Raw genomic sequence first — 21,597 nt, 5'->3', positions numbered from 1 at the left:
GCAGCACGGACCACGTGAGTATGCAAATTACCGGTTCTATGTGTGCTATCGCGGATAGCACACGTAGAACACACGTGGACCGCACGTACCTGAGACACGTACTTACCACACGCAACATGCAGGGTAAATACGTGTCTCGCGGCATGTGCGTGTTTTTAACAGAAGTGTGTGTCAGGCCTATGACCTGGTGCCCAGATCAGCATATTCCAGATGTGTCACACTAATGCTTTGTAAAATAAAAGCATCATGTCCCTATCCTATGAGTTCATACCTCTTTTAGTACATGACAATATACTGCTGTTTTTTAAGCCACTGAATGGGATTGCATGCTATTATTCCGTGTGTGATCTACAAGTACTTTCAGAGCCTTCTTTACAAGTGACTCCCCTTGTTTTACTCCCCCTAGAATGTACAATACCTGCAGGTTAGTAGTTGCCAGATGCATAACTTTACGTATATCAGCATTGAACCTCACTTGCCAATGGATGCCCAAACACTCAGATTGTCCAAGTCAGCCTGAAACTTAGGAACATCTTCCACAGACTCCACAATACTACATAGCTTGGGGTCATCTGGAAAAGTACAAACAACACTATTAGTCCTGCTTTTTATTTCATTAAATAATAAATTGAATTAGCGGACTCAGCACTGAACTCTATAGTACACCACGTACAACTGGAGACCATTTAGATTAATAGTCATTCACCACAACTGTTTGGGTACCAGTTTTTGGCCCAATTACAAAACTTAACTTTTAAGCCTATAGACCGTAATTTACCCTTTAGGCATCTATATTGGACTATCAAATGTCATAACCATTGTATCCACATCTTCCCCTCTGTCCAGGATTCTGTTCATCTCTTCATAAAAACTAAGCAGGCTAGTATGACAGCTTCTGTCCTTAGTAAAGCTGTGCTGGCTGTTACTTATAATGGATTTTTTTTTCTACCACATACTCCTGTCCTGTCTATAGTCCCATAGAAGCACCACAAAGATTTTCCCCACAATGGATGTTAAGCTTACTGATCTGAAAAATCTACAGCTCATTTTAAAAACGCGCAGCGTGATAACTGTGCGCCAGTCGCTTGTTGTCCTATCTGTCACTAGAGAGTCTAAAAATATTGTATAAGGGTGCAGCATTGATGGGGCCGATTTACTTAAGAACTATGAATGCAGCTAGGGATGAGCGGACCCATGGAAGTTTGGGTTTGCTGGGTTCGGACTGACTTTTGTTAAAAGTTCGATTTTGGACCTGAATTTGACCACGGACCCTTAACCTCATACAAGTAGAAATGAGTAGAGATGAGCGCACTCGTGGAAGTTCAGTTCGGCGGGTGCAGCCGGACTTTTTGAAAAGTTCCGATTGGGACCAAAACCCGACTTGAACCCCAATGGAAGTCACTAATTGGGCAGTTTCAGGTCTCCTCCCCCATATGCAGCACCCTTTGTCTTCAAAATAGTATTAGAGTATCAATTCTTTTCACACAGTTTTTGAAGGAACTTGGCAGGGAAGTTGTTGCAAACATCTTAAAAAGTTAAATACAGATCTTCTGTGGATGTAGGATGCACAAATACTTCTGACTCTTCATGTAATTGTGACGCCCTGGTCTATCAGGTCGTCACAGGGTATTGTGCAATCTGCCCTTCTGCACAGTATCCACCCTCCTTGGTTACGGATCCTGGTCCTTTGGTGTTGTTAACAGCTTGGCCAATCAAAATGCTAGGAACACTTCCCACTTGAACCTACCAGACACACCATTGGGGGGCCTGAAGGGAATAGGGCCGCCCACATGGGGTGTTGGTGAGGAGAAAGTGAGGACAGTGAGTTGAGAGTTGAGAGTGAAGGAGAGAGAAGGAAGGGGCTCTCGTGAGGAGAGGCCACGGAGGAGATCTCCTGGATACTAGGTGGCAGATGTTGGTCTGGGCCTGGTAGGAGCTGGAACCCGGTCTCAGGGGACAGTGTCAAGGGGCACGGACTGCTGAGGAGGGCAGCCGGCGGCCTTGAGCTATCACCGGGCAGGTGCCAGGGCATGATGGGGTACGTGGACCAGAGGCCGGAAAGTAGCTTCACGCGTTCCGGTAATTTACCCGACGGGGTGAAGACTTCAAGTGTCATCCCCAACCCGCTCCAAAATCGGGGTACTAGCGCAATGATGGGATAGGACTTTCCCACTACAGTCCAAAGAAATCCTACGCGTGAACCCTGAGAGCAAGCTCACTCCATTAGCCATACGGGTGAGCGGGACCCGGAGAGTTTCATGCCAACAGGTCCAATTGAGACTAAGGTGCCAGTGATAGGGCCACAGACCAACAACACCAAGGGCACGGATCCAGGCATGCTCCCCACAGACTACAGTGGTGCTCAGAACTTTGGTTTACAAGCTGTCGGTGTGGTTATTCTGGGACTGAGTGAGTACATTGGAAACCCCTGTTGCTATCCCCCAACGGCACCCAAACGCCATCCATCATCAACGGGCCCCGGGACACAAACCCCCTACCTACGAAGGGGTTAAACATCAGGCTGCCACACCATCATCACTGGGCTCCCCAACGGCAGCAGTGGTCCCTCACATTACCACGCACCGTGGGTGGCGTCACGAACTTTCCAAAAGACCCCTGTACATATCTCCCCCCTTCTTTTAATCAAGTGGCCGCGTGACCCTAGGGTCCGGAGACCCCTTGAGCCACCTCGGATCCGGTGCACTATGGAGCTCAGGTGAGAGCTCCAGAGTGCAATTCAGGTAACTGAATCCAGGCCTGCCATTACTGGAGATTCCTCCGGTAGGTAGTCCGACACTGCCCAGAGGTGAAGGTTTAAAAAAACATGTTATCTGACAGATGGGAGTGTATATGTAGCACCCCACGGGGCCTAAGGGGGTTACTCGTCACCGGGCCAGTGGTATTTGGGGTTGCCGCTGTGACTGGCCTGACCCGGCTCTGTGGCCCCGTCAGCTACATGAAAAGACAAACAGGCGGGTGCAAGGTTGTTCACTGTAGAGGGGGTTGGAAGGAGGGTGAAGGGTCCCTGGGAAGCGTCACCAGTGGCAGTTTTGACTAAGGGGATCTCGGCCGCTGACCCCTCCTGCGACTTCTCCTCTCCCAGGAATGGTGTTGGATGGGGATGGGGGATGCTTTGTAGCGCCACCCGTGGTGTGCAGCCAGGGATTAGCCACCGCTGCGAGGTGTTGCTCTCCTCTGGGGCTGATGTTAACGCAGCTCAGATAGTCCAGCTCCCAACAGGTTGAGCAAGCCTCAGGGAGGATGAGGACGATGGGTACAGCTGATGGCACCGGGGGCGGTGGCGCCGGCAATGACAAGAACGACACAGGGGGCTGCGGTTCAAAGTTCTGTTTACTCACAGTACATAAGGTGCCCCAGAGGTGCCGCTCTCCGCCACCATGGATGGACTCCAGCCGATCCCGGGTGAAGCAGAGGCAATCCATTGTTGTCTGTGGAAATGTGTGAGACCTTCCTACTTGCACTGACACACGGTTCCCCGTAGCCTGAAGCAATTTGGGGACTCCGCTGTCGGTGTTTAGTGTCCCGTTCAGTATGCAGGTGATGTGGGTCCTCGCCATGTGGTCCGACTGTAGCCCTGACCCCGAATCCTATATGTCACTGTGCTCTGGGAAAGTGGGTAGTGGACGATGGGACATGAAATCCCCATCGCCTGCAAATTTGTTGGAGTCCGTGAAGGTGTCCCCAATCGAGGGTCCTGCATCCCGACTGCGCTGGCACTGTGGGAACGGTTAGGCTCGACCTCAGCTACCATCTCCTCTTGTCCCAACATCTCCACCGGCTGCCTCTCTCTCTATCCCTCTTTCAGTCTTATTCCTACAGACTCAGTGCACTATCTCCACCTGTCTCCCATGCCAGGGCCAGCCTGTTAAACGCTGCTCCCTCAAGGCTGTCTGCTCTGTTCTCTGTCCTGGGCTGTTCTCTGACTAAAAGTGCTTGTCTTTTTACTCATTGAGAGTGGCCCCCACCTCAGGAATGGCTCAGCAGTGCTGGGAGAATATCCCAGCCTGGTTTCCTGTGTGTGGTGACTGCCTCACTATCTGGATGTTTGTAAGTGTAAGTGGCAGAAACAAGTGACTTAGTACATAGCAGGGACACATTTATAACATCTCAGCACAGGAACATTTTTCTAAACACCACCAATTGTATACATTCTTATTTTTCTAAAGGGTGCTTTACACGCTGCGACATCGCTAGCGATTGCTAGCGATGTCACGAGCGATAGCACCCGCCCCTGTCATTCGTGCGACATGTGGTGATTGCTGCCGTAGCGAACAATATCGGTACGGCAGCGTCACACGCACATACCTATTCAGCGACGTCACTGTTGCTGCCGAACAATCCCTCCTTCAAGGGGGAAGTGCGTTTGGCATCACAGCGGCGTCACAAAACGACCGCCCAATAGAAGAGGAGGGGAGGAGATGAGCGGCCGGAACATGCCGCCCACCTCCTTCCTTCCTCGTTTCCGATGGACGCAGGTAGGATGATGTTCATCGTTCCTGCAGTGTCACACACTGCGATGTGTGGTGCCACAGGAACGACGAACAACCTGCGGAATGAAACACCAACGACATTATGATTTGGAGTGACGTTTCAACGATCAACGAGTTTTGCCGTTTTTGCGATCGTTGATCATCGCTCCTAGCTGTGATATGCTACGATGTCGCTAACGACGCCGGATGTGCGTCACAAACACCGTTACCCTGATGATATATCGTTAGTGATGTCGCAGCGTGTAAAGCACCCTTAAGATCTATTGATTAAAATCAACTTTAAAATGAACTTTGATCATGGGAAAACCTGTTGCCAGAGCTACAATTACATGGTTTAGATCAGAGTATTTTGATGTGTTTGACTGGCCCAGTCAAAGTTCAGACCTAAATCCTATTGGTAAAACATGATAGGACTTGAAAATCACTTTCACAGATAATCTCCATCCAATCTTACTGAGCTAGAGCTATTTTGCAATGAAGAATAGGTAAAAATTCCAGCCTCTAAATGTGCTAAGCTGGTAGAGACATCCCCCAAAAGACTTCCAGTAGTTCTAGAGTGGTGTGGGGCAGTAGTCGAAGGAGAGGGATTTTGGACTTTCGTCATCTGGGCTGGAAACCTATGTAGCTAACTTTACTTGACCAGGACCTGATGATGACTCACACTCACAAGGAGACTAACAGTTCACTTTAAACCACAACTCTTTACTGTATGCTTAATTTTCTTTGAAAACATTATGTTCCAGATAACGGGCACATGTCTTCCAGCACATCACAATTTAACTCAGCATTAACAGACACAATTCAACTTCCTTCTAGGCAGAATCAGATCAAACTGTGCTGGGGAGTCCCAGGGTAACCCAATCCAGCATTGCAGCACACACTATGAAGAACAGCTTGCTTGCCTGCAGTCCCAAGTCTTGTCTCATTAGAGGTCCCATAATAACTGGAGTAAAGCGTTGTATCTCCGGACAACTAGTGGGAAATGGATTGGTTGGTTGATTGCGTTCATACGCCAGTTGATGCTAACCCGGTATCTTGACGGTTGAGGGCCCTGGCTACTAGGATTCCATCTTTCAGCTCCTGTCATCTGGGGACACTATTTTCAAGGATCGGTCTTTAGTTACAACACTGTTCACACTTTGTGTCTCCAGGCACACTCAAGGTTCACGCTTTCTTGTCTTCTTTTCTCTGTTGCTAAAAACCATCCACTGAATGCGACCTTCACAGCTGACGAACTATACATTTGTTACATTCGCTCAGTAGGCCTTCACTGAATTTTTCTTGAATGAACCATCATTTTTCCTCTCAGTTAACTCCTCCCAGTGTGGGCTAGTCCCAACACTTATGGCCCTTCCTTACTAACGTGATTGGTATCTTCAAGGGTAGGTACGTGATAGCCATAGTCCACCACTCTTACTCAGTAATTGCAGCAAAAAGTGGTTCTACAAAGTATTGATTCAGGGTTGTGGAATATAGTACAGCAATATGGGTATAGAGAAATATTGCAAGAAATATTCACTCTTAAAACTTAACTTTTACTAAGATAGATTAAAAGGCCATTGGTCCCATAAAATCACACATAAAAAACATACAAAAATAGAAAAACACAAGATAATTACTTCTCAAAGCTCAAACGAAACGAAAACTCATGTAAGGCACAGTTATAAATATTAATCCCCAGAGGCCCCTAATACAGCAAAACCTGGTACCGTGTTTTTCCAAAAATAAGACCTCCCCCAAAAATAAGCCCTAGCAGGGATTTTCAGCATTTTCAGAGAAAGGCTTAAATATAAGCCCTCCCCCGAAAATAAGCCCTAGTCCCGGATCAATAATGAAGTGTCCGTGCAGCTAAAAAAGTTACAGATACTGCAGGGCACTTCATTATACACAGCGGCACCCGGCAATCACACTCCCCAGACGCCGAGCAGCAGGACCTGCAGTGATCGCACACCCGCACACATCACATCACACACACACACACACACACACACAATCAGATCACACACACACACACACACCAGATCTCACACACAAACATCGGATCGCACACACAGTCAGATCGCACACATAATCAGATCACGCACACACAACACACAAACATCGGATCACATGCAAACATCAAATCACACACACACATACAAACATCGGATCGCGCACACATCGGATCGCATAAACACTCACCTCATCCAGTGACACCGATTTCTTCTCGCTGGGAGAATCCTGAGAGGCAGTGCGGTGCAGCGCGATGAACAGGACCTGCGGCCGGACTCGTGACTTGCTCTCATTCACTGCTGCCGTAAGTGCTGGATATGATGTAATGTGATGTGTGTGTGTGTTTGTGTGATCTGCTGTGTGTGTCTGCAATCGGCTGTGTGTGTGTCTGCGATCGGCTGTGTTTTTCTGCGATCGGCTGTGTGTGTCTGCGATCGGATGTGTGTATCTGTGATGGCTGTGTGTGCCTGCGATCTGCTGTGTGTGATCTGCTGTGTATATCTGCGATCTGCTGTGTGTGTGTGCCTGTGATCGGATGTGTGTACCTGTGATCGGCTGTGTGTATCTGTGATCGGCTGTGTGTATCTGTGATCAGCTGTGTGTGCCTGCGATCTGCTGTGTGTGATGTGCTGTGTATATCTGTGATCTTCTGTGTGTGTGAGTGTGTGTGTGTGTGTGTGTGAGATCTGCTGTGTGTGTGATCTGCTGTGTGTGCCTGCGATCTGCTGTGTGTGTCAGCGTGTCAGCTAGCAGCAGGGTAGGATGGCGTGCAGCACCGACCGGAGATCACAGGAGGACCTGGGAACCACGCAGACGTCCTGGTCTGGTGAGTATGAGTCTCCTGGGAAGTGGGGGGGGGTCTGCTTTTTTTGGGGGTAAACTTACCTCCAACTGTGTTTCTCCAAGAATAAGACCTCCTCCAAAAATAAGCCCTAGTGCTTTTTTGGGGGGCAAAAAAAATATAAGACAGTGTCTTATTTTTGGAAAAACACGGTAGTAGCACTCAAATACTTCCAAATGCCAATCCAAGGGGAACAGCTCCTCTGGATATGCTAAGGATTACAATATGGGGATAGAAAAAGAGTGAGAATATAGATGACTATATCACTTAGTGACTCAGAGTGAGACAATATGGTTTAAGCAAATATCAATAGTATATAACACCATCTGCTCACATATAACATGAAAAAATCTCACCCGATGTAGGTACAGGATCAACTCCTAACATAGACTTTTTGCATCAGGGTTGACTTTCCATAGTTATAATCATCCCCTGTCCGTCTTTCTCAGGAAGCAGTTTCATATGGGATTAACACACCATCCCTTTAGCAATACATCATTTGCAGATAGTTTTTCTTCGTGTCTGTTACTCATCAGGGGAGTTATTAGTAAGGTTTCTGCTGTTTCATACAGCCATAAGAACTGCAAATAGTCCTGGGCTATAGTAAGGGTATAATAAAGTTCCCATTAATATCTAATAAAGCCCAAATAGTCTCAAAAAGATCATTTCCCAAAGAGAAATCTACTCACCACTCCTGTCTCACATCAACATGTGCGTTCTGTGCCGCGCTCGCGGTGCATGGGCATCGCCATTTTTAAAGGCATCGCGCATGCGCATTGAATACCTACGTGGGAGGGGTTCCGTTCGGGAAGCAGCGTCCCGTTCATGTGATCCAAACTCCTCCCACCATCTCCGCGTGATCTATGGGCAGCGTCCTGATCATTTCATTCAGGACATAGTCGCGCCCCCTCACATTGTCATATGACGGCCTCCTCACGTCATCGGTAAGTATCTGAAACGCAAAGCTTGCGTTCCACCTCTGCTGCATCTTTAATTACAGATTACATGCATCTTTTCGCCATCATTATATCTTACTGTGGGGTAGATTTTCATACATATCCTCCACTTATAATATCCCCAGAGAAACAATCGTGCAATCAGCATTCCTCTTTTTTATATAGACAATTCCAGTGTATAAAAGGTTATTTTCCAGAAAAAAAATATTTTTCTCTCATCCTCTGATGCGGTAATATTGTATTGTATTGTATTGTACCCAGACACCTGAGAATTTCTTTACAACCAGGATTTAGATATAAAACCCCGGATTTTATGAAAAAATGGGAAAAGGAAGCGACAGAAAGCTCTTTAAAATTTATGAAAATATTGTTGGATGAGGAAAGAAAAAATCTATCTAACTTGGAGACTTCATTAAAGGAACAAATTGAGGTGACAAAAATTTTTTCTGGGGAAACCGACTACAATAATAAGGAAATCTTGTTACAAGGGGAAATTGAAAAATTCCAATATCATTTAAAGGAAAAAAAACACAAGTTTTATAGAATTGTGAGAAATAATGAGACTGATGTCTCCTCCACAGAAGGGGAACTATCGGATGCGGAATCCAAAAACAATGGATATAGACAAAAACATCATTATACCCAGTCAAGAGGGAGGGTGAACCCTGGTAGTAGAGGGAATTCATATAACTCCAATAGAGGTGGTAGTTTTTTAGCGCATCAATACCACCTGAGGAGTCAGAAAAATCAAATGAATCAGCAAAATTAAGACAAACCCCACAAGTGATCAACCTCTCCTCAAGGGTTTTAAGTAAATTAGAGCTTTCTGTCCTCAATAAGGGATTGTCCTTTATCCCTACAACAGATTTTAATGAATTTAGGAGTATAGTAGATCTGAATCTATTTGCGAGAAAATTAATGTGGAAAAAATTCTTTATGATAAAGGATAAAAAAATGAGTAATGAATTAGGGATCTCTGAGGATCTCCTGGAGGATGTAAGGTTGCTTTATGGACTTGACTCAAATATCCCAAATGTGTCTGGAGAAGGCCCCTTTACAGAATTGAAAAATAGGATTGGTAAGATGCCTCCACCTCTTAGTGAAGTCGATGTGGTAGATGTTTTTGTTAACTTAGTTACAGAAGACATCAGAAGAGGTATTAAAAATACAGGGAGAAGACTGTTTGAGATAGTTTGAGATCACTGGAAACTGACTCCAGCATAACTATGAAACCCTCAGACAAAGGGGGGAATGTGGTTGTGCTGGATTCAAGTAAATACAATGATCTCTGTATGGATATCCTGGGGGATGAGGAATGTTACCATAAGATGCTGTGTAACCCAATCCCTAGATTTAAAGAGGAACTTAAAAGGTTATTGGATACAGCTTTATCTGATAAAGTGATTGATGTCCACAATATGATTTTCTTTTTCCAAAACACCCGGTGTTGGCAACTTTTTACACTTTGCCAAAAATACACAAGGGGGTGGACCCCCTGAGGGGTCGCCCAATTGTCTCGGGAATTAAGAGCCTCACAGAACATTTGAGTACCTATCTTGACCATATTTTGAGACCTTTTGTGACCTCACTAAATTCATATCTGAGAGATACCACCGACTTCTTACGAAAAATAGAGGATGTTTTCTTGGAGGAGGGCATGCTACTCTGTAGTATAGATGTGGAAGCTTTATATTCTTCAATTCCACATAATAAAGGTCTGCAGGCAACCAGGTACTACCTTAATTCAAGAGGAAATCACCTAAACAGACACAATGATTTTGTAATGAAGGCATTGGAATTTTGCCTTACCAGGAACGTGTTTGCATATGGCGGTAAGTACTTCCACCAGCTCAGGGGCACCGCAATGGGGAGTTGCTGTGCCCCATCATATGCAAATCTGCTCCTGGGCTGGTGGGAGGAAACAGTCATATTTGGAGGAGGTATAGACACCGACAATATTATACTGTGGGTGAGGTTCCTGGATGATATATTTGTGATCTGGAAAGGTGATAGGAGTACCTTTTCTGAATTTGTGGCTGGCCTAAATGTAAATGACTTGGGTTTTAAATTTACATCCGAGGCAGACAAGAAAACACTGTCCTTTTTGGATGTATTGGTGGAGCGAGGACCAGAGGGCCAACTATGTACGAGTACTTACCGCAAGAAAACATCCTCTAACTCCCTCCTTAGATGGGATAGTGCACATCCTAGATCCCATAAAAAAGGAATTCCAAAAAGCCAATTTATTAGAATGCGTAGAAATTGTTCCACTGAACAGAAATTTCTCGATTATTCATTGGATCTGAAATTGAGATTAAAGGAGAAGGGATACCCTAAATATCTGGTTAATGATGCGTTTCAAAAAGTAAGAGACATGGACCGTAATAAAATGCTGAATCCCACCCCACGGGACACTGGAGAAATTAATACCTTACGCTATATTACGAATTTTGACAATGGGTCAGATCAGCTCAGGGACATTTTGGCCAAACATTGGCAAATATTGAGAATGGATCCAGACATGGCCAAAATACTTTCACGGAGTTCGGACATTACATTTAGATGATCTAAATCACTAAGGGATAGGCTAGTACATAGCCATTTCAATGACAAAAGTAGGAGAGGGAGTACCGTGGTAGGTTGTTATAAATGTCACGACTGTAGTTTCTGTGAATTGGTCCAAGAAGGAAAGGATTTTACTGATTTCAAAAAAGAAAAAAGCTATAGCATTAGATCCTTTATTACATGCAAAACAAGGGGAGTGATATATCAGATTCAGTGTAGGTGTGGACAGATGTATGTTGGAAAGACCAGTAGGGAATTGAGACAGAGAATGGGTGAAAATAGGAGGGATATTATCAATAAAAATGATACACCGATAGCAAGGCATGTAAACCAGGAACATGGGGGGGAATATAAATTTCATTTCAATTATGGGGATTGATCACATTGAACCACCATATAGAGGGGGAAATTGGGATAATCTCCTTCTTCAAAGTGTTTTTGGATATACCGACTGAACACATTGGCACCACAGGGCCTAAATGAAAACCTATCATTTTCCCCCTTTGTAGGTGCACTTTAGAAAGGGCTTAATAGGAGGGACAGCCACCGAGGAGTGGGGGCGCCATGGTCGTGTAGGTGTAGGGTGCCAACCTCCGCTGTCTAGGTAGGAATGAGATACAGTTGGTAGGGTGAGTACGGAGGGCTCACTCTAGTGGTGGCGGTTCTATTATTTCCTTGAAAAATTCTTCCCTCCCCCCCTCCCAGTGGCCCCTTTTTTCTCCCCCCTTTCCCTCTCTCTCCCCTTTATTCCCTCCTTTGTCTACCTTAATATTGGAATTTCTGACAATAAAACATAATATTCCCTTTGCATTGTATTGTGGCCCTTACAGTCTTAGTGCTCTTGGAAGGAGGGATTCAGCATTTTAAAATAAACAATAATAAATAAAAATCACCCTCTACTAGTAAAATGAATATACTGGCCTTTCTTTGGGAAGCCTGGGGAGTGATTTGGAGACTACAGATATATATTACCGCATCAGAGGATGAGAGAAAAATATTTTTTTTCTGGAAAATAACCTTTTATACACTGGAATTGTCTATATAAAAAAGAGGAATGCTGATTGCACGATTGTTTCTCTGGGGATATTATAAGTGGAGGATATGTATGAAAATCTACCCCACAGTAAGATATAATGACGGCGAAAAGATGCATGTAAAATCTGTAATTAAAGATGCAGCAAAGGTGGAACGCAAGCTTTGCGTTTCAGATACTTACCGATGACGTGAGGAGGCCGTCATATGACAATGTGAGGGGGCACGACTATGTCCTGAATGAAATGATCAGGACGCTGCCCATAGATCACGCAGAGATGGTGGGAGGAGTTTGGATCACATGATCGGGACGCTGTTTCCCAAATGGAACCCCTCCCACGTAGATATTCAATGGACATGCACGATGCCTTTAAATATGGCGGCGCCCATGCACCGCGAGTGCGGCACAGAACGCACATGTTGATGTGAGACAGGAGTGGTGAGTAGATTTCTCTTTGGGAAATTAACTTTTTGAGACTATTTGGGCTGTATTAAATATTAATGGGAACTTTATTATACCCTTACTATAGCCCAGGACTATTTGCAGTTCTTATGGCTGTATGAAACAGCAGAAACCTTACTAATAACTCCCCTTATGAGTAACAGACACGAAATGCGTCGGGATAAGGAAATACAAGAAAAACTATCTGCAAATGATGTATTGCTAAAGGGATGGTGTGTTAATCCCATATGAAACTGCTTCCTGAGAAAGACGGACAGGGGATGATTATTACTATGGAAAGTCAACCCTGATGCAAAAAGTCTATGTTGGGAGTTGATCCTGTACCTACATTGGGTGAGATTTTTTCATGTTATATGTGAGCAGATGGTGTTATATACTATTGATATTTGCTTAACCCATATTGTCTCACTCTGAGTCACTAAGTGATATTGTCATCTATATTCTCACTCTTTTTCTAACCCCATATTGTAATCCTTAGCATATCCAGAGGGGCGGTTCCCCTTGGATTGGCATTTGGAAGTATTTGAGTGCTACTACCAGGTTTTGCTGTATTAGGGGCCTCTGGGGATTAATATTTATAACTGTGCCTCACATGAGTTTTGGTTTCGTTTGAGCTTGAGAACCAATTCTCTTGTGTTTTTCTATTTTTGTATGTTTTTTATGTGGGATTTTATGGCCTTTTAATCTATCTTAGTAAAAGTTAAGTTTTAAGAGTGAATATTTCTTGCAATATTTCTCTATACCCATATTGCTGTACTATATTGATTATTATTTATGGGCAACCATTATTGGATAATATCCAGCTCTATAATATAGGGTTGTGGAATACAAATACATGTAAAAATGTTCAGATTTATATTTTTAACCCGCGATTTTTGACCCGCGATTTTCCATTTTTGCACCTTCAATTTTTCTTCCTCTTATTTCAAGAGCCAGAACCTTTCTTGTCTTGTCTTGCCAAAAAAATAAGTCCTCTTTCAGCTATATTTATTTAAAAATTAATAAATATAGCTGAAAGAGGACTTATTTTTTTGGCAAGACAAGTTGTGCTTTTGAATGACACCATCAGTTTTATCATATGATGTACCATATTTTTTAGATTGGATTAAAAGGCACACTTTTCCTCCCAAGAATTTGGGAGGAAAATAATGGGTGCATCTTATAAGTTAAATTAAGCTTACCGGGAGGTGGTGGAGAATGGTCACAAGAGGCAGGGGCAATGCTGTGAGATGGGCGCTGTGCTGCGGGCTGAGAGGCAGGAGCCATCCTGAAAATGTCGGTGGTGTGGAATTCAAATAATGGCTCCACCTTCCTGCCACCTCCCCCCCGGTGAGGGGAAAAATTGAAAAGTGCAGAGAAATAATAAGAAAAGCACATTTCTGCAATTGTTTTTTTGGATCTTTTCTTTACAGTGACCTGGCAATATGATTCTCCAGGTCAGTGTCATTATGGAGATATCAAACAAGCATAGTTCCTGTTTAATTTAAGTAGTGAAAAAAAAAGCTGATTGTTGTAAAAATGAAAAATTTTGCTTGTATTGCCAGATAAGATCATAGAACAAACATTGGGACTTCAATCCAAATTTTTTATATTCTTGATTCCAAATATTCAAAAACACTAGTTTATTGGACTACAGAGATATTATACAGAGGAAAAACCTCTGGAGCGCAAGCTTCACCAGTGGATTACCAGTACAGAAACCCATGCGGTGGGTTATTCATGCACACTCCAGTGCTGCAGCATGTTGCATAGGCAATGACTGACGATTAGGGATAATCAAGAGAATACACCTGTGACGAAGTTTCGGGGGTCCTCCCCCTTTCTCCTTTTTTACATTTAGTCCTTAAATTAACGCACACCATGTGACCGAAAACCAATCAAATCACCAAAGACTAAAATATATAAAAACAATTAGATACAAGTTGGAGTTTTATCAATTTGATCAATATTTTTAAATTACTATCAAATGTCTCATATTATAAAATTGCACAAAAAAGCAGGTCAATTTATGCAGCGCGAAAGAAATAGCATAGTAGAAAAGAGATTTCTGTTAATCCTATCCACTTTCCTGCAACTGTAAGATGCTGCGTTTTTGTGCAGCAAAAATATGCAGCGTCAAATTCATTGTGGAAACTTATCCTAAAGTGAGACGTCAGATTTGAAAAATAGGGCTTGTTCATTTACTTCAAGATTGGTAAATTGTGTTAGTCATTATAAAACGTCTCAAATCTAAACACTGCTAAATGCTACAAAAAAACGAACACAAAACTCGGCTAATTGCAGCTCTCAATCAGTCCATAGATTCACATTCAGCTGCAATATCTCCCACTTTTTGGATTTCTACTTTATTCACAAAATACTTCGTTGAGGAACACTGGTCAGGGGTGCCAACTTCATTTTTTTTCTTTTTCTGGACGGCTTATCAAAAAATCACGGACAAACAATATTTTTTACGGATACATTGGAAAATCCTAATAAATCATTATGATTATAAGAAATCCATGTCTATAGCCCATAACTGTGATATGAAGATATCAGCTACATTCACTGTAAACTGTAAAATGATGATAATTACAGTCAAAATAATCCGTATAAGTTTCTTCAGTGTAAAAAAAGGATGGATGGATTTTTTTACAGACAAGGCAAAATAGTGAACTATATCTATGGACTGTCCTGGAATTTCTGTACCGTTGGCAATGCAGATTCTTGTGTACGGACACATGCCCACTGGCCTATCACACTGGTTCAAACTGTAGATTTAGCGCCAAGGACAAGATTACATTATGCCCCAGGAGAACAAGGAATCATTTTCCAAAATATCTGTTGAGAAAGACTTTCCTGATCCCATAGGATAGATTTTAATCCTGTCCTTGGCTCTAAATAATTCCTGTGTGCAGACCTGTTATATGCTGCAGAGGTTCGGTCCAGTTGCTTTGCTTTGTTTGTTCAGTCGCCTGAATCCAGGTATGGCTAATAGAGTGTTAATATAATGTCAGGAATTTGAATGAACTATTTTGACCAATAAAAGATCAGGACAAGGATACAGTTTTTTTTTATTAAAATATTATACATTTTAGACATTGAGGCCCCAATTCATCAAGATCGACAATCTTCACACTGATCTTGATGAGGTACCAGGTAAGGGGCAAGGTTCTAAGTTCGTTAAAAAGAATCTGTCATCAGATTTTCGTTACCGCATAGCATTATGTAGGGAAAGAGATCCTGATTCAATCAATGTTTACTTGGCTGTTTGCAGGTATTTTGATAAAAATCACAGTTTTTTCTTCTACAGATCTGCCATTTATCTGAATGTTCTGGACTGTAACCCTCACCACTGATTGGCAGCTTTATGTCCATGTAAAGTGTATACAGAAAGCTGCCAATCAGTGGTTGTACAGGTCTCATGAATATGCATGACTACCTGGCAACAGGTTTACTAGTCCTATACTGATAATCTATTGGTGATAAAATAGTGATTTTATCAAAACCACAGCAAGCAGCCCAGTAAGTGACACATTGCAGGAATTAGGATCTCTGTTTCTACATTATGCTGCTCTCAGATTAGGTGACAAAATCATGGTGACACATGCCCTTTGAGAGGGCCTCCTAATGAATCAAGAACGCCAGACAAGTGGTATGCGCCTCGCCACAAATATTACTCCAGTCCCTGGCAAATGTCGCTGCTCATGTGACGCCCTGGACCCCAGGGGTCACACGTTACTGGTGAAAAAGTGATGAAGGAATAGGCTCAGCACAAATCCAATAAAATATAAAAAAAATTACTTTATTAATATTTCCTTAAAATTGTCATTCCTGGAAATACATCGCACAAAGGTATAATTTGCATACAGGTGAAACTTAACGCATTTCGGACCTATATCATAAAAACAAAAGTGTCCTTAGTCATAAGGACACTAATTCATATGACAGACAGGCACACCAAGTGGGCGGAGTCAGGTGGAAAGACACGCCCCCAGAGGAGTCTGCTGGCCTGAGGCAGGAACACAGTAGACAGTTCAGTTCAGTACAGCAGAGTGGAGAGTAGTGGAGTACGGTTCTGCGCGGGGCCTGGGTTGGAGCCTAGGACCCCCCCAAAGAGTCAGGCAGGCAGACGGCAGTGGCCGCCTGCAGGAGACCGGGAATACGACCGGTGGAACCGTAAGGGACCGGGACAGGGTAGCGGCCCGCCGGAACCGAACCGGGGAGCCAACAGGATACCGGAGCACCAGGCAGGGTACTCAGACCCCAAACTAGGCTATACGCCACCACCATAGTCGAATTAACTGATTGCGGTCTGGACCTCAGGGGTTCATTCCCACCAAAGTCCCGAGTGAAGGCAACAGCCCAACCCGTCCGGATAAGAGCCACCGCCAGAGGCCAGAGATCCAAGGGCCAGCGTCTGCTGGCAAAAGGGGCTCCTACGACTCATACACGCCGAGGGGCGGACTACCAGTGCCCAGGCACAGTGGTCAGACTACAAACACAGGTGCATGAGAAAGGCGGACATTGCCAACCCGATTAGGAAGCTGCAGCCGGCTGCGGGCCCCGTCCATCCCTCCGTTTGGTTTACCAGTGACTCTGTGTGGTTTAATCGTGAGTACACCAGTGCCATCCGGCACCGCACCGTGCCGCACCGCAACCCTGTGCCCTACACCCTGGCCCTCGCACAACCGGGCCCCAGGACCAACATCCCCCCTACCCACGGAGGGGTCAACACCTAGCTGCGCCATTACACCGCTCCTGGGAGTCCCCATACCTTCACCGCAGCGGTCGTGTCTACCATCACCACAACCCGTGGGTGGCGTCACGAACAATCATCCCAAAACCAAACACCCGCATTTCCCCGCGCATAGTGCCAACCCCCCTTGCAGAGCGACGCGACCCCCGGGTCGGTGAGAGGCTCGAGCCACCACCCGCAGTACGAGCACGGATCCGAGCGGCTCGACTGCCACAGCCGAGGCCGCGGGGCGGTACACTCATCATGAGTTTGGCGAGTGGGGATCACAAACATATACCGTCCTGCCCCATCACTGCTCACTTTGTTAGAGGTGGGCAAGAATAGTGTGAGAACACGAAAATTTACAATATTTACTCTATATAGTAGCTAGGGAATCTAGCTGCAATGACTGACTGCCCACACTTTGAAGTTCAGACACAACTGGCTGACATGTCACAACTGACACCTCTGTCATCTTACCTAAATTGCCCATGGTTCTGAGTTCCTGCAGTAAAAGTAACTAGGGGTTATGTTTGCCAGTATGTCTGGTACTTAGCTTCTATACTTCTGATATGATACTTGGAGCTCCACCCAGGGCACTTCTCTGTTACATCTTAGCCCATTACCTGTCTTAGTTATAAAGTCGGGGTCATACTGCTAGGCATCCTGTCCCAGGATCCATCCTCAATTAACCACCTTGTTCTTCCATCTGTTTTTCTTCCTCTTTACTCAGGATCATGATATCCACTATTTTGGTCTCCAATCATGTCTAAGACACCCATGTAATGCGACTCTGCTCACCAGTCAAACCTTAGGTCTGCTTTTACTGAACACTGGGCCCTAACTGACCTCCTGACAGGAAACTTTCTTTGTCCTTTCACTTTAGCCCCTTCCATTCTGGGCTAGTCCCAAACATTACCTCTAACTCTCCCTACTGTCGAGCAAACTACAATCTAGGACCAATAATACGTTACAATACACATTACACATCATAACAATACTTGTGTCTTCAAGGGGGATCATGGGCAGTATGTCTCCTTACATTTCCCCCTTCTTTAATGATGGTGATCTTCAGCCATCAGGAATCTTGAAGACACCAGTTTGTCATGCTTACATAAAAAAACAATATGGAGTCCTTTTTTATTTTCCGAACAACAACACAGACCCAGTCCTATTTGGTTAGGACACTGGAATCGTGACAATCCGAGTCTATTTTTTTCCTAACCTGGCAACAATCATCCAGCTTGATTTGTCTCTTTTAGCATGGGTCCTCAAACCAATACAACACCGGACAGTCCATCTCTTTAAGAGTAGCCATTTGGGTCAAAAGCACAGTCTATTGTTACCCAATCAGTCCTTAGGATGGGAACACAGTCCTTTTACTTCTCTCTTGTTCATAAAATAGCCACACAGTCCTCTAGGGGCAATGTCCATCCTGGATTAGGCTCAATCCTTAGTCGAGGGAATGCAGCCATCTTGCGGTTTCAAAGTCTCAAACTGCAGAGAAATGCACAGTGAGCACAAGAAAACTGGGGGAGTAAATAACTTCAGGCATCCATAGCTACTACTGCAGGGAGTGCCAGACACATGTGGGTACTGGACCCACTGATTCGTGGCCTTCAGGAATCTGGAACTGTCCCAATAATTAAGTGTAACAAGCACAACAAGGCCTCTAAACTTTCTAACTTCATTTTCCTGTTCCTTCACTGTTCTTCTCCAAAGAATGAAGGGATGACTTCTCCCTGCGCCCTGTACCTTCTCCGCTCTGCACCTTCTCAGGATGTGGTACCATCTCTATTGTCTTCAGGACATCGGGATGTGAACATTAGCGAATGTTCCAGCCATGACCTGAATTACAACTAAGATGTACACTGGTGAGGATAGTCTCCAATACTCTAATAATGGCAACAGTGCTGCAACTCCAGGCTGACCAGCCTTCATGACCCTATCCCAGGTCTTCTCTTCCCTCCAGAACAACTCGGCAAGACTTGTGTCCTCACGCACCTTGCTGACTGCATACAACCCACAGGGTCATTAACTTTAAGGAACATCACCCATGTGCCCGTTGTGAGATTATGCATTCTTTGAGGGAGATGCTGAGTTCCTACCATTCTTCTCTCTACAAATACGCAATGACAAGTCTTTAATTCACAAATGAAGCCATCCCCTGCTGCAGGTACTAATGGGCGACTTCTCCAGAGGAAGCAAGCTCCTAGTATCATTCAGCTAAAGGACCTATTAGCATCTCTCTTGCTTAGGTACTAGCTCTCCTTCTCTTCGCCATTGACAGACCCAGTCCATCTGGTTCACCTATGAGTTGCCGAACCATTGTTTTGCCCTTCTCAATTGTTAGGAAACCCGGAGATGAAGACCTCTTTCCTTACTCAGACCCCTTCATGTGAGTGGAGCAGTCTCGTCCCAGACTCTTGTATCAGGCTCCTGCTATTTCTGTGGAACTAGCCAGTCCTGGATCTTCTACACCCCCTCCACTCTGACTCAGATATGTTCATTGGCAACTCTCGGTTGTTGGCCATGAAAAACTGCGTCTTCTCCAACCACAAACAAATTGTGCTGTCTTTTTCCACCCATTTTCCTTCATCACACTTCACTAGGTGGGTCTTCACCCTATTAGGGCAGACACTTCATACTGTGGGTTGGCACCCCCTGGCTGGGTGTATGAACTTGTGCTATAGTGCGTGACTCTCATGCAGGCTGCAGGATACTCAGGGCCGCCATCAAGTCATTACAACCATGACTGGTGTAGGGGGCCTGGTGAAGAGAGGAGCTGATTACTGCAGGCGTGGAGACCAGAGCTAAGAGGCAGCAGGAAGATGGAGGCAGCAGCTAGAGGAGCTGTTTCCTGCAGGAGTGGAGAGCAGAGCTAAAGGGCAGCAGGAAGATGGAGGCCGCAGCCAGAGGAGCCGATTCCTGCAGGAGTGGAGAGCAGAGTTGAGGGCCATCAGGACAATGGAGGCTGCACAGTTCCACATTCACAGCATGAAGGGAAGCCCAGGACTTCAGGAGTCATCAGCAAGAAACACAGAGGTGGGTATATACTTGTTGGATCTGTCTGTTTGTTTATACATACCTACAGTTAGGTCCAGAAATATTTGGACAGTGACACAATTTTCGCGAGTTGGGCTCTGCATGCCACCACATTGGATTTGAAATGAAACCTCTACAACAGAGTTCAAGTGCAGATTGTAACGTTTAATTTGAAGGTTTGAACAAAAATATCTGATAGAAATTGTAGGAATTGTACACATTTCTTTACAAACACTCCACATTTTAGGAGGTCAAAAGTAATTGGACAAATAAACCAAACCCAAAAAAAAATTTTTTATTTTCAATATTTTGTTGCGAATCCTTTGGAGGCAATCACTGCCTTAAGTCTGGAACCCATGGACATCACCAAACGCTGGGTTTCCTCCTTCTTAATGCTTTGCCAGGCCTTTACAGCCGCAGCCTTCAGGTCTTGCTTGTTTGTGGGTCTTTCCGTCTTAAGTCTGGATTTGAGCAAGTGAAATGCATGCTCAATTGGGTTAAGATCTGGTGATTGACTTGGCCATTGCAGAATGTTCCACTTTTTTGCACTCATGAACTCCTGGGTAGCTTTGGCTGTATGCTTGGGGTCATTGTCCATCTGTACTATGAAGCGCCGTCCGATCAACTTTGCGGCATTTGGCTGAATCTGGGCTGAAAGTATATCCTGGTACACTTCAGAATTCATCCGGCTACTCTTGTCTGCTGTTATGTCATCAATAAACACAAATGACCCAGTGCCATTGAAAGCCATGCATGCCCATGCCATCACGTTGCCTCCACCATGTTTTACAGAGGATGTGGTGTGCCTTGGATCATGTGCCGTTCCCTTTCTTCTCCAAACTTTTTTCTTCCCATCATTCTGGTACAGGTTGATCTTGGTCTCATCTGTCCATAGAATACTTTTCCAGAACTGAGCTTGCTTCATGAGGTGTTTTTCAGCAAATTTAACTCTGGCCTGTCTATTTTTGGAATTGATGAATGGTTTTCATCTAGATGTGAACCCTTTGTATTTACTTTCATGGAGTCTTCTCTTTACTGTTGACTTAGAGACAGATACACCTACTTCACTGAGAGTGTTCTGGACTTCAGTTGATATTGTGAACGGGTTCTTCTTCACCAAAGAAAGTATACGGCGATCATCCACCACTGTTGTCATCTGTGGACGCCCAGGCCTTTTTGAGTTCCCAAGCTCACCAGTCAATTCCTTTTTTCTCAGAATGTACCCGACTGTTGATTTTGCTACTCCAAGCATGTCTGCTATCTCTCTGATGTATTTTTTCTTTTTTGTCAGCCTCAGGATGTTCCGCTTCACCTCAATTGAGAGTTCCTTAGACCGCATGTTGTCTTTTTCACAGCAACAGCTTCCAAATGCAAAACCACACACCTGTAATCAACCCCAGACCTTTTAACTACTTCATTAATTACAGGTTAACGAGGGAGACACCTTTAGAGTTAATTGCAGCCCTTAGAGTCCC

This window comes from Anomaloglossus baeobatrachus, chromosome 4 (genome assembly GCF_048569485.1).
Source record: "Anomaloglossus baeobatrachus isolate aAnoBae1 chromosome 4, aAnoBae1.hap1, whole genome shotgun sequence".
NCBI lineage: Eukaryota > Metazoa > Chordata > Amphibia > Anura > Aromobatidae > Anomaloglossus > Anomaloglossus baeobatrachus.
Note: the sequence above shows the minus strand (reverse complement) of the source record.